Here is a 15461-nt window from a genome sequence, read left to right as displayed (position 1 = left end):
CATAACATGTTTTCTAGTCCTGTTTTTTTATAAATTTATCTATTTTTATTTTTTTTATTTTTGGCTGCATTGGGTCCTCGTTGCTGTGCACGGGCTTTCTCTAGTTGCGGCGAGCAGGGACTACTCTGTTGCGGTTCGTCGGCTTCTCATCGCTGTGGCTTCTCGTTGTAGAGCATGGGGTCCAGGCACACAGACTTCAGTAGTTGTGGCTCGCGAGCTCTGAGCGCAGGCTCAGTACTTGTGGTGCATGGGCATAGTTGCTCCGTGGCATGTGGGATCTTCCCGGACCAGGGAATGAATCTGTGTCCCCTGTATTGGCAGGCACATTCTTAACTACTGTGCCACCAGGGAAGCCCCTCTAGTCCTTTCTTTGAGTGTGTTGTCTTTTACAATTCCTGTTTTATTCAGAGTTCTCAATTCCTATGTCTTACGTTGTTCTAGCTCAGGGCCTTACCTTTGTCCTCTAGAAATAAGATTAGCAAAAGCCCTTAGCCACAAATTCTGAACCTACTTAGCACTGTGGTTTCCTGATCCTGCTTCACTCTCGGCCCCTTACATAATTGCATGTTCAGATGGCAATTTAAAGGTTGGTTATTCCATTATTTTTAACCCAAAACATCTATGTATTTTTTTTTGCAAGCGTATTTTTAGTTTCTCTTTAGATACCCCAAACAAGTCAACAAATAATCTGAAATCTCGTTCCCTTCCGGTTCATAACTGTGTTGTGGAAAGTTCAGATTATACAATAAGTGATGCTTGGATCACCGGACTGTTGTAACTATAATTCATTAATGGAAGCAATTTTTAAACCTACATGTGCCAGGCAGGTGGAATGCAAGAATGAGCAGGACAGCATTAGTTAAATTTCATTTCCTCTAAGATCTTTCTATCTAAAGAAAGTGTTAGGGAGGAAAAATCTTTCCTTCTTGCCTTCTCGGTTCTTTGGCTGGTCTAGTAATTAAATTGACATAAAATACATCAATAGGAGAAAAACTAATTTTGTATGTATGGGAGCTCCATAAAAATGAGACTCAAAGAAGTGACCAAAGCAGGAAACTCTTAGATCTTTTATACAAACAATACATCTGTGAAGAACTGACAAGACAGAGGCTGGGTTTGGGATTGTAAATTAGTGAAGAAGTTAATAAGGTTTATTTATACAGTCTTCTTTGCCCTAAATTCCCTATTTCTGGTGTTAGGATGCCTTCCACCTTCCTGATACAGTATGGGTTACTTTTCACATGAAAGATTTTATTTCCTGCTTTTGGCAGGGTGGGGGTGGGGGGAAAGAGTTTGAGTGTCAGTGTCCTTTTTTGCTGTTTGTCAGGTGACTTTAATTCAGAATAATCAATATGCCCAAATGGCATATTTTGGGCTGATATATTCTGTTCCCATTCAAAAGACAAATTTAAAAATATGTCTAGAAAAGCAAAGTGCTAGAAGTACATGTATAGAGTGATAACACAGTGAAGAGAGAAATGCTTAAATATGCCTTGTTGGGGTAAACATTATGGTGGATGTCTAAGGGGAAACTGAATGCAGAAGGTGATGATTGAGGGGAAACTTGAAGAGTAACTAGAAATGTTCTGGATCTAAAAGGATATGTAGGGCTATCCAATAATCAGAAACAACAATATGCATAGATAACAAGAGGAAGTAAGTGAATTTCGCTGTGGCTGGCACGCTGTGTTGGTAGGAGGTGAGGGTAGAGGAGAAGTATATGAATCAGGCCACATGACGGGTTTTATGTTAAAATGAGTCTGGACTGTGTTTTGAAGATGAAATAGAAAATGTTGAAGTATTTTAAGCAGAAGAATAAGAGCATGGTGAGAAGAAATGTACTTTAGAAAAATAGATGTCTAGAGCAGTGGTTCTCAAAGTTCAGCATGTATCAGTCTCCTGGAGAGATTGTTAAAACCTAATCATGGCACAGAACCCCTGGAGTTTCTAAGTCTGGAGTAGGGTTGGAGAATTTGCATTTCTAACAAGCTTCCAGGTGATAGAGATACTCCTAGTCTGAGGATCACACCTTGAAAATCACTGTAGAGAATGCCTAGACTAAATGAGGGGCAGGCATGGTTAACCAGGCCAATTAGCTAATGTGAAAGCAATAAAAACCCATCAACCAGGCACCAAAAAGTGAAACAAAAACAGCAACAGCAAAATTACTCAATTTAGTTGTATTTTAGTGTAAAGGAACAAACTTAAAACATCTTGCTGTAGCATATATTCCTAATTGATCATTGTGATCCCCTTTTCTCCTTTCCTTCCTCTCCTTTCCTTTGCTTTCCCTTCATCCATTCTCTTCCTCATTTCTAACTAGTCTATCATGCTCTGAAGTGAGGTACCTGGATAGAGGTCCAGGAAGAAGCAAAGTTAAAATATACAAAAGAAAGGGGGAAATAAGAGCAATAGGGTTACTAAATAATTATTATTCCTTAGTTAATACTTTTGTATGTTATGGTACAATAGTTCATACATTCTTGTGGGCCATCATAATTTCAGCTGCTAAGGCCTCTGACATCTTAGTCTGGTTTTGAGTAAATGATATGAGAAAAGACAAAGTATGAATAAGATGAGGTTAAGGCATTTGTGCTTCTTTCCCCTCCCCAAGTGAGCGGGGGTAACTTGGCTCCTGTAGTTAGGTTTTGATCTATTTAATAGGCCTTTAGAGAGAGAAGTAAATGTATAAACTGAGATTCCTGCAGTATGTAAAAGCACTTATTTTAGTGGTTACCAAGCGAAGACTGCACAAGCTTTAAGTTAAAGTGCAAAGTAAAATCAAAGAAAAAAAAAACTGGTGTTCTAGAGTCTGACCCCCAGGTCAATAGGATATAGGTTTCTATTAACAGGTTTTTTGATATTAGCACTCTTAAAAGGTGGTTTGGTCTTGAATGTTAGTAAGCCTTTTGGATAAAAAATGTTACTTACTATATGATTCTGGGTGTAGGACTATAAAACATCTGTTCTTTTTAATTAATGGATTCACTTCATTGTCATTTAGTGGCCTGCTGGCTTTTAAACTGGTGGGTGTGGGTTTCCTTGGGGATTATTGCCAAGTACAGCCAAATAGAAAAGTGGAGACAGTTTTGGGTGAAATATAGTAGAAAAGAATAGCTTTATTGCTTTGCCAGGCAACGGGGGCCACAGCAGGCTAATGCCCTGAAAACTGTGTCCGTCCCTCTCCCCCACCAGGGGATAGTGAGGAGTCTTATAATGTTTAAGGAGCAGGGTGTGGTCAGCTTATGGACATTCTTCTGATTGGTTGGTGGTGAGGTAACTGGGAGTCAGCATCATCAACCTTATGGTTCCAACAGGTCTCGGGGCTACGTGCTTGTGAGCAGCATAGAGTTAACTTCTTCCACCTGGTGAGGTTTTCAGTATCTGCAAAACAGCTCAAAGGACAAGGCTCAGAATATTATCTATAGTCCTTGAGGAAGAACTAAAGGTCCTTGACTTTGTTTAATGGCTAAAGTATTTTGTCTTGCTTGACTGTCTTCCTTTCTTTCTGTGTTTACTCATTTCTGATTAAATTTATTGTTTGACTAAAGTTTTTCTACAGACAAAAGGCAGGCAGAGGACATGGGTGCGGGCTTATTCCTGGGAAGGCCTCATAGCTCCTGCTCGGTCACATTATTACCCTGTATAGCCTTGGGATAATGTTACAAAACATGGGTCCCAGCAGAGTAGACCAATTTTTAAGATTGTATGTTTGGATTGCTGTGCCTTTGGGATGAGGAAATCAAGTACTACATCTCTGTAAAATTAAACTTTAAAAAAATATCAACAACCCATAGCTTTTCCTTGATTATCTAGAACTCCTTATTGAACTATCAACGTACTTGCTTTTTAATTTTGAAAATGTTGTCAGCTTATCCTAGGTGACAAGTCTTCAACCTTAAACTCTATTTTGGACATTCTTACCTCCCCCCGCCCAACTTTCCACAAAGATTTTCTTTTCTCACTCAACTCTATATAATACAAATTGCTTTACAGTCACTTTCCCAGTTATATTTCAGTACTTTTTCCTTCTTGTTCCCATAGCGCCTTATATATTTTGTAGAGGGACTGTAAATTCTTCAAAGGTTAAGAACTATTGTCTACTTATCTCTGTATCTCTATTAATCTGAATGTATTTATTAACTCAGAGATTATTCCCAACCTCTTACTTCTTTGACAATCTTTTGTTTCTTCTCTTAACATGCCCTCTTATCTCACCGAAATATATGTGCTACATATTCAGCTGACTTGGCCTTGTTTTATAGAACTCTTGTCTGATCTGTAAATCATCTGTCCAAAATAAAATGGTCATCATGAGAAGGTGGTAAGATTTGAGAACTGCAAAAATGCAGTTGGTAAGATAGAAATTACAGTTTATCATTATGAATACTAAAAAGAAATCTTCAAAAGAGTTATAAATAAACTGAACAATAAATCAAAATTTTAAATGTTCTCATCCTACTCGGCTAAACACAAAATACTTAGTGAGGTATTTCTTAAAAACAATTGCTGTATTAGGATCTGAAATATAAATGTATCATAATACCACTTATTCTATTTCCAAAAATTCCCATTAAAATAACATTGCTTTTTTTCTCCCTTCTGTCTACAATTCTAAGTCACAGGAAATGGTTAAAAGCGTTATGTACATAATACAACCTACAGTGTCTTACTGAGTCCTAGCCTTTTCAAAACCTCACAACTTGAGTGACATATTCTAATGTCATTATTGGCTTGTTAGTATAATAAAAATAATATTGAATGTGAAGGGTTTTTTTTTTTAAAGATCTTTGTTTCTATATCAAGGGTCTTAGCCTCTGGACTGCACAGCTTGTCTTCTAGATTTATAATGCAACCTTCTATTTTTAGTTCTTGAATAATAGAAAATGTAGGCAGATTACTCTCAACAAAAGAATCTTGCCTTTTTTTCACAGCAGCAGCAGCTGCTGGTAATGCAGGCATCATTGTTACTCCTGTACAAGGATATAGCTGAAAAGACCAATTCAGGATCAAGCAAGAATAACTGAATCAAAACGGTGTTACGGGGAAATTTAATCAGAAAGTATAAAAAGAATGCTTTTTGAAAAATCAGTGAGGGAGTTCCCTGGAGGTCCAGTGGTTAAGACTTCGCCTTCCAATGCAGGGGGTGTGGGTTCGATCCCTGGTCGGGGAGCTAGGGTCCCACATGCCTCACGGCCAAAAAACCAAAACATAAAACAGAAGCAGTATTGTGACAAGTTCAATAAAGACTTTAAAAATGGTCCACATCAAAAAAAAAAAACTTAAAAAAAAAAGTCAGTGAAATCTTTCCAACATTTATTCTAAAATGCACATAACTGTACTGCATATTAAAATACTGATTTTTTTTCTTTTTTTTTTTTTACCTTGGCATTTTCTCTTTTCTTGGCCATTGCTTGTGATTTTTGCTAAGATTTAAATGTGAGAACAACAAATCCTGTGGCTGAGTTAAATTCTAAGGCACGGAGGAAGCTACAACCACACTTCTTCTTGAAGCAGTTAGCATAGCAGTGAGCTAACATTCCCCCATTAGCTAGGTTCTGGATCATGGTACACTATAGACTGCTGCTATGAACAGATGTTGGCAGATGTTTAACCTTTTGTGAAATGAAGGAGGGTCACCAAATGTTATGTGTCTGAATTAAAATCGTGGGGGTACTTGGCCCACTTCCCAGGGTTTCTCAATGTTTTTAGTGAACAGATTAGTTTCAATTAACTTGACTCTTCATAGAAGAAAATGGCAAAATATAAAGTGGCTCCCAAACACAGGATCATGTTTCTGTAGAGGGTGAAATATCTCTTGTGTTTTTAAATTTATTTTTGGTAACTCCAATTAAGGTGGGGAGCATAATTAATATATGGCATAGGATCTTTTATCTATTAGAGGGTCACCAGATGGTTTTTACCTTGTACTAGATCATTCCCAGTAAAGTCCACTTTCCATAAAGTGTTTCAGAGAATTTTATCACTGATGCTATCAACGGTATCTAAAAAAACACTTATAATAAAGTTTAAGGTATACTTTGTGATGAAATGATTTTAGAGTATTTCAGGACGAATACTGCTGGATTTGAGAAAGAAATAAGGTGTGTAGGAAATATGTGGCTATAAGCAGTAAAAATAAAGGAAAATACAACTGCATTTCAGTCAGTAAATTTGACACAGTATGTGGTACACAGTTTATATTGACTCTAGTCAAGTTACCTGCAAGTAAAAAATAAAATAGTTAAAATTTAAAATGACATTTTCTGTAGTTGTACTCATGTGTTTTTAGATGAGAGAAGGCATTTAGATCTCGTTTCATAAAATTCTATGTAGACATTAAGAGACATTTAAGGGTATTTAATGAAATACTCTCCATTATTTCTTAGGAAACATGGAGGAATGGGGCAATTAATAAACAGTTTCTGTTTAAGATCTAAAGGAAGTCACGTGTTCTATCTCAGGAGTCTACCTTTATGTTATATCTACTTCTGGATGTGTAGCCATATTCACATAATTATTAACAACGTAAGACAGTGTATATGCACCCTTGTATACAATCTTATAAGAATTGGTGAAAAGAGTCCCAGAATTTGAGCATTGTATATATCCTTAGAGTTCATGTTGTCTTTCTCACTTTACATATGAGATTGCAAAGCTATGTTTTAATTCAGAGTACATACCTTGCTGTTGATAGTAAATTAAAATAAGCCACCTTTTACTGAGAATTATGTTTCCATTGTTTTACATTCAATTTTCTGAGCTTTCAGATGAGGAAACGAAGTTCAGTAACTTGTCTAATTTCACATAGCCATTTAATACCTGTGCTGGAATAGTTGAACCTAGGCCAATGTGACTCAAATTAGCTCATTCTACCACACTGCACTGACTCTTCTCAGGGAGGGTGTTTACAATGAAAGCAAAAGAGTGGTCAGTTATTTTTCCACACTAGATTTCTTTTCCATTTTTCCACTTAGATAGCAGTGTTATCTAAAGGAGAATTTGAAAGTAAGCAAAAGTGGGATGTAGACAAACTTTTTACAACCTTTTACATATCCTATCTCTGCCTTCTCAGGGCATTTCATGGCACATTTTTCTGCATCTCTCTCCTTCTCTAGACATCCTGGGACTACAAGGGGTTTCTGGTGACCCAGGCTCCTTGACTTGAGGTTGCCATCACTGTGCCCTCTCTTGGCGGTAACATTTAGTACTTTCTCTCTAAAATACTTGCTCTCATTAAACTTTACCTCTTCTATGACAGAAGACTGGGGATTGCACTCCACTTTCTAAGGTGACAGTTGACAAATTAATCCTCATACAAGGGCTAATAACTGCTACACCTTAAGGGTTGTGTCCTTTCCATAGGCGTATGCATTTTAACAGTAGAGGTACAAAGTTATTTTCAAAACGGTGTAACCCTTTAATGATGGGATATGTGATAGGATAGCAGGGATTTAAGGGAGAGACTTTGGGAAAAAAAGGCAAATTTGTCAGATGCCTCAAATCTCATTACATTTGCAAGTAAAGTTAACTCTAATTGTGTTTAATGTTTAAAAAATTGATGGAAAATCAATATAAAATACAATATTGTTTCCAGAGCAAATGATGGAAAATTAAAATCATAGTATCATAAAGAAAATAACAAACATAAGGATAAACTTGCTGTTTAAATATGTGTTGGGAATAACAGTATGTTGATACAATCAATAAGAACATTAACCTGTATGTGTACATGACACATAAGCCAAAATTTGAACATCAAAAGAACACCATTTCCATTAGCATCAGTGAAGGAAGATAAGTGATTGGAAGGAAATACAACTGTAGTTTAATTTTAAGGAAGTGGCTTTATGGAATGATAAGAATGAAATTCTTTTTTCTTATAATTAATATTTTTTAATTGCATAAAGTGTTCCATTACTGCTTTGTTTAACAACCTATGGTTGATGTGTCACACATAATTTATAATACAGAGGTAAAAATACTGTCATTATAAACCAAGTGACTAGAATTCTGCTGTAAATGTTGTTAATACCCACCTAGAGAATTCGGGAATATTCTTCAAGAAACTGACTGAGTCACACACAGGTGCTCTATTCAAGAAAAATTAAATCAGACTCTCTGGGAGTGAATCCATACACTGATTTTTTTTTTTCCCTTAAGTCTCAAGTTGACTCTGATGTGAATTGACAAACTCTGGCCTCGGATACATAGATGATAGGATATGTGGAGGGACGGATCAAGACAGAGGAGAACTAGAACTTACTTGATAAACGTTACTGGTGCTTGCCAGTATTTCTAGATCTCTCCCTACTCCTGGACATATAAAATATTATCTGTTGATGGGCTTCCCTGGTGGCACAGTGGTTGAGAGTCCGCCTGCTGATTCAGGGGACACGGGTTCGTGCCCCGGTCCGGGAAGATCCCACATGCTGCGGAGCGGCTGGGCCCGTGAGCCATGGCCGCTGAGCCTGCGCGTCCAGAGCCTGTGCTCCGCAATGGGAGAGGCCACAACAGTGAGAGGCCCGCGTACCGCAAAAAAAAAAAAAAAAAAATTATCTGTTGAACTTAAAGCCGTTTGACTTGCTTCTGTCAATAAAGTAGGAGTGGTGGCACTTAAAATTATGATTCTCCATACTCTTTTCCTCTGCTTACATGAACCGTGAAGCACTATGTTAAGAGAGATGCCATAAGAATTGTAAATTAACTCATGAATGTTAACTGTTGTTCTGCCTTTGTTTGAATGAGAAATGAATCTTCATAATGTTAAACCATGGGTTTTCGTGCTGTTTGCTAATTAATGTAATATAACTCAGCCTTCTGACTGAATGGCTTCAGGTGTCTATAACTCTTCTTCCAACCTTTTTTTTTCTTTACTACCATTATAATAGAGCATGCCCTTATTTCCAAGAGTAATCCATTACTTTTTTTTTTTTTTTTTGCGGTACGCGGGCCTCTCACTGTTGTGGCCTCTCCAGTTGTGGAGCACAGGCTCCGGACGTGCAGGCTCAGCGGCCATGGCTCACGGGCCCAGCCGCTCCGCAGCATGTGGGATCTTCCCGGACTGGGGCACGAACCCATGTCCCCTGCATCAGCAGGCGGACTCTCAACCACTGCGCCACCAGGGAAGCCCCCATTACTTTTCATAATGTAAGTTACATGAGGAAAGGGAGCTTTTCTAATGTTTGCTTTTCATTTTGTTTGTTCACTTACATATCCCAAGTATCGGGGCAGATTTGCATCTCAAATATTTTTTGAATAAATGAATGTGCTTTGTATCTTATTGCCTTCTTATTCTCAGAAATTTACCTCTTCTATTAGCATTTGAAATCTATATATTACTTTGACCCAAGCTATTGCATCATCTCTCCCCTCCATTCTTAACCAAACACTGATGTCATGTACTCACCTTTCACTACATTTACAACTCACTAAAAACTCACCCCATCACTCTATAAAACTTTTAGAAAATATGTTAATAACTACTTTACCTCTAAATACAATGGATACTTTGTTCAGTCCTCATCTTACTTGGTCTTGACCAGCAACAATCAATCTAATGATCACTCTTTTTTGAGACTTTGTCTTCCTTTGATTGCCAAAGCACTAGCTTAGTTATCATCCATACCCTCTGGAGGCAATTCCTTTCTTTCCTTTCCAGGTTTCTCCTCCTTTACCCATCTATTAAATGTTAGAATTCCTCAAGATTCAGCCCTCAGCTTTCTTTTCTTTTTTTTTTTTTTAGGCTGTATTCTCTATAGGCAATTTGCCTAGAGGCAATTCTTCCAAAATTTGTTTTTCCAGCCCATATCTCTCCACAGAGCTTAATATTTCTATATTGATTCATTTATCCAATGTTTATTGAGCTTTGACCATGAGACAGACACTATTATAAGCACTAGAGGTACATGGAATTATAAGACTGGCCACATCACCTTTTTGTTATGGTGCATCAAGTATAGTGGAGGAATCTGAAGCTTATTTCAACTATGAATATCTCTCCTCCTCCGTTTAAGCATAAGTGCCTCAAAAGGGGAGGCTGGATCTGATTTTTTTTCATCATTATATTTTCACTTCCCAACACAGTGCCTGGTAGGAACTGAGTGACTATTTGTTGAATGAATGAGTGAATTCACAAATAGTTGATACCCATATTTTATGTGAGAGTCTAATTTTGCTTCATTTTCTTGCCTCTGAATAAGTCTCTTGACCCTTTTCAACTTGCTATTCCAGTACAGATACCTAAACTAAGAAATGCAAACAATTTCATATTTTCAGTTCCAACTAGAGTAATGTATTAAAAATATTAGCCAAATCATCTTCAGATGTAAAATAAGATATAAACATCATTAATAATATTAAACGCAAAAATTGTAGAAGTCCTTTCACCCTTTTATTTGAGAATATCATTGGGCTTTATGAAATGTTTTGTTATTCATTTTAATTAGTTATTTATTCATTGTTTTATTATTATTAGTTGTCTTTACTTCGCTAAGTGGAAAGTTCTTGTTTGGAAGTGACTAATAGAGTTCAGGCCGAAGTTTATGCACTCCAGCCACAACAGAGCATCCTTTGACATATATGTGAAATTCTCTAAATGTTAGTTCTACTTAGATAACAAAGGCAAGATTCTGAATGTAGAAGTACTAATTGTTTTTCAGTGGAGTTGGTATTTTCAGATTAAAATGGTGGGGCCAATATTTAAAGAAACTCTTGCCTTACCATGCTCCCTTTCTGTGACCACACAGGCAGCACCACCATATATGGTTGTGTAGGCTGTGCACTGCATAGTGCCATTTGCTTAAGGAGGCAAGTGTGCAGTGAAACTAGTTCGTGGAATGTGTGGGGAAGTTATCTGGTTTCCCTGGGTCACTAAATTTTAAGACCTACTCCTAAAGTGTTTTGTCTTAGTCTCTAGCTCTACAGTTGACTTAAAAAGCCCTGAAAATGCCTAACCTATTGTGTATCCAGCATATTTAGGGCTCTCCACGGTCTAGGAAGGTCAATAAGGAGAGCCACTATTTACCAGAACACATGTATTCTAGTTACTCTGGTCTAAATTAATGACCATGAGTGGATTTTAAGAGTTTAGGAGACTTCTGAAGGTGGGTGAGTAGTCACTGGGGCTTGAAAATGTGAACTGACATTATAGCCAGGTTGCCAATCTATTCTGGGAATTCTTGACACACAACTTGAAGTTTTTACATCCTTGTGGGTTCCATACATGGGAATTAAAAACAAAATAACCACATGGCTTTATTTTCTGTTTTGTAGCTACTGTAAAAAAAAATTGTATTTCAGATGCAATATTAAAAGCTGGATTTACATTTATACCATATTTGTCAATCTTGCTCATCATGTCACTTAGAATCTTCAGGCAGAGGTTTATGCTACTTAGGGGAGGTGAAAAGCATTAATGAGAAATCACTTTAACAAAGCCAGTGAAGAGCTGTTCTTAAAATCATTTAGCCTTATACCAAAACCAAGAGATTTTAAAATCAGCATTATTTATTCTTTATGTACTGCGATCTACCTTTTGAAGTACAGGAAATCAACTCAATTATGTCAGGAAAAATCTATTAGCTATAGAAAAAAATAATCAACTTAGAATCCTGATTTTGAAGAATTGTAATAATTCAGCTTGATTCTTGAAATGGTAGCATTTGCCAAGAACAATTATAATTTGTCTTATTTGGAAAAGGAGTAACACTTTTCATAAAATTGCCTCTTCATAAATAGCTGTAAAAACACAGGCTCACATTTAAATATAAGATACACTACTTTGTCCATAAACTTTTAACCAAAATTTCTTAAGTTTTTCAAAAGTTTTTAGTATATTCAGTCATGCAACCATTACTACATCAATTTGAGAACATTTTCATTACTGCAAAAAGAAATTCCATACCCATTAGCAGTCATTTCCCATTTCACCCTAAACCCTGTAGCCCTAAGCAACTACTAACCTGTTTTCTCTATCTATAGTTTTTCAATTCTGGAAATTTCATATAAATATAACATGCAGTATATGGTCTTTTGTGACTGGCTTCTTTCACTTAGCATAATGTTTTCAAGATTCATTCATATTGTAGCATGTGTCAATACTTCATTTTTATTAATTGCTAAATAACATTCCATTGTATGGATATACTGCTTTCTTGTGTATATTTCAGTTGACGGGCATTTGGGTTGCTTGCACTTTTGGACAATTGTGAATAACACTATTATGAACATTAGAACACAAGTTTTTGTGTGAAGTGTTTTCATTTTTCTTCGGTATATACCTAGGAGTGGAATTGCAGGGTAATATGGTAACTCTGTTTAATCTTTTAGGAGCTGCCAGGCTGTTTTCCAAGGATACTGCACTATTTTACATTGCCACTAGCTGTGTCTGAGAGTTCCGAATCCTTCATATCCTCAGGAGCCCTAGTTATTATCTTTATTATAACCATACTAGTAGCTGTGCAGTGGTATCTCGTAGTTTTGATATGCTTTCTCTAATGGCTAATGATGTTGAGCATCTTTTCATGTATTTATTAGTACTTTACATATCTTCTAATTTCTTGCAATGTTTTATAGTCTTCAGAGCATAAGTTTTGCAGTTCTTTTAAATTCTTTATTTTTGATGCTATTGTAAGTTTTCTTTTCAGATTGTTCATTGGTAATGTACAGAAATATAGTTTTTTGGTATATCAACCTCATGTGAAATTTTTTTTGAACTCAATTACTCTACTAGTTTTTTTTTGGGGAGGGGTTGTTCCTTAGGATTTTCTGTATATGAGATCATGTTATCTGCGAATAATTTTATTTCTTCTCAATGAGTATTCCTTTGGTTTTTTTTCTTTTTTTTTTCTCTTGCCTTATTGACCTGGCTAGAACCTCTAGCATCATGTTGAATAAAAGTGGCAAAGTAGATGTCCCTTTATTTTTCTTGATTTTAGGGGAAAAGCATTCAGTCTTTAACCATTAAGTATGGTTTCAAATTTTCTTTAAATCCACAGATTCCCTATCAGATTAGGTAAGTTCTATTCCTAGTTGGTTTTTATCATGAAGTTGTGTTGATTTTTGTCAAATGCTGTTTCTGCATATATTGAAATGATCATGTGTTTTTTATCATTTACCCTATATTATGTTAATTGGCTTTTGGATATTAATTCAACTGCATTCTTGGGACAAAACCCTTTTATTCATGACGTATAATCCTTTTTATATGTTGTTGGGTTCACCTTGCTTGTGTTGAATTTTGTGTCTACTAATAAAACATATTGGTATATAGTTTTCTTGTGATGACTTTATCTGGCTTTGGTATCAGGGTAATACTGGCTTCAGAATGAATTACAAAGTCTTCCTTCTTCTTTTATTTTGGAAGTCTTTGTAAAGAATTAATTGATGATCTTTAAATATTTGGTAGAATTCCTTAGTGAAGTCATATGGGCCTGTGCTTATCTTTGTAGAGTTTTTAAACTACAAATTCAAACTCTAATTGTTATAGGTCCATTCAGATTTTTGGGTGTGTTCTTCGTGTTTCCATTTTAGAAGTTTGTCTGTCTAGGAATTTGTCCATTACTTCTAGGTTGTCTAATATCTTGGCATAGAATTGTATCCACTTTAAATTCCTCTTTATTTTTGTAACATCAGTAGTAATGCATCTTCTTTCATTCTTGACTTTAGTAATTTGAATCTTTTCTCTTTTTTTGTTTGGTCCAGCTAAAGCTTTGTAATTAAAAATTCTTTTCAAAGAACCAACTTTTGGTTTTGATTTTCTTTCTTGCTTTTCTAATCGCTATACTCTAATATTTATTTCTTTTGTTCTTTTTGCTTTGGATTTAATTTGCTTTCATTTTTTCAGTGTCTTAATATGGCAAGTTAGGTTACTGTTTTGAGATATTTCATGTTTTTTAATGTTGGCATTTATAGCTATAAATTTCCCATTAAGCACTGCTTTAGCTGCATTCTGTAATATAATGTGTCTTCATTTTAATTCACCTCATATTTTCTAATTTCTCTTATGATTTTTACTTGATTCATTTGCTACACAGGTGTATTTAAAAGTTTTTTTTACTTATGTCAATTTCTCAAATTTTTCTATTACTGATTTCTACTTTCACTCTCCCTGTTGGAGCACTTACTTTGTATGATTTCAACTCTTTTAAATTCATTGAAAGTTGTTTTTATGGCCTATCATGTGATCTATCCTGGATAATGTTCCATGAGCACTTGAGAAAAACATGTAGTGGAGTGTTCTATGGATATCTGTTAGGTCTAGTTGATTAGTGTTCAAGTTTTCTATTTTTTTGATCTTTTGAATAGTTGGTTACACATTATTGAAAGAAGACTCTTGTAATCTCCAATTATTTTGAATTGTCTGTTTCTCCATTTAATTCTGTCAGTTTTTGCTTTATGTATGTGGGATTTTGTTAAGTCTATAAATGTTTATAACTATTAGATTTTCCAGGTGGTTTGGCCTCTTTGTTTTTTATTATAAAATATTCTCTATCTCCAGTAATATTTTCTGTTTTAAAGTATATTTTGCCTAATATGAGTATAGCCACTGAATCTTTCTTATGGTTGCTATTTGTATGACATTACCCTTTCACTGTATTTACTTTTTTTTTAATCTATGAATCTAAAGTATGTCTCCTGTAAACAGCAGTATTTGGATCATTTTCTAAAATCTAGTCTTGCAATCTCTGCCTTTTGATTAGATTGTTCATTCCTTTAATATTATTATTGCCTGTATTGGATTTAAATCTCATTTTACCATTTTATATAGGTCTCATGTCATTTTTTTCTTCCTCCTTTACTAATGTATAAAATATTGAATATTTTTCAGTACAACATTTAAGTTTCGTTAGTGATTTTTTACTATATTTTTAAAAATTATTTGTTGCACTAGGGCTCATCATATATCTTATAAAAATCTACTATGTTTATACTAACTTAATTCTAGTGATACATAGACATGTTCTTCCTATATAGCTCTATTCCCTCTTCCCCTTGTTTTGCTGTTACACATATAACATCTGTATGTTACCTAACAATACATTATTTTATTTCCTACTTTGCATAATTTTACTACTCTATATAATTTTGTCGATTAAGAAAACTGAGATAAGAAGGAAAAGGAAATATATATTCATAGTTTGTTGTATTAAACTATTTTCCATTTTGGGTTTTCTTCATTTGTCCCTGTAGATTCATATTACCATATGGTGTAATTTATTTACTCTAATACAGTGTTCCTCCCATCTACCTTCTTTGTGCTATTGTAAAATTTCATTACATTTCTATATATTATAGTTCCAAGAATACAATTCTAAATGAATTGTTTTATAAACTTTTTAAAATAAGAGAAGAAATATTCATTTATAATTGTCTTATAATTACATAACTACCTTTACTGGTACTCTGGTTTTTCACGTGGATTTGAATTAATCTCAGTGTCACTTGCTTTCAGTCTTAAG

This window comes from Globicephala melas, chromosome 7 (genome assembly GCF_963455315.2).
Source record: "Globicephala melas chromosome 7, mGloMel1.2, whole genome shotgun sequence".
NCBI lineage: Eukaryota > Metazoa > Chordata > Mammalia > Artiodactyla > Delphinidae > Globicephala > Globicephala melas.
The sequence above is the reverse complement of the archived record's forward strand: the minus strand, read 5'-3'. Positions refer to the sequence as shown.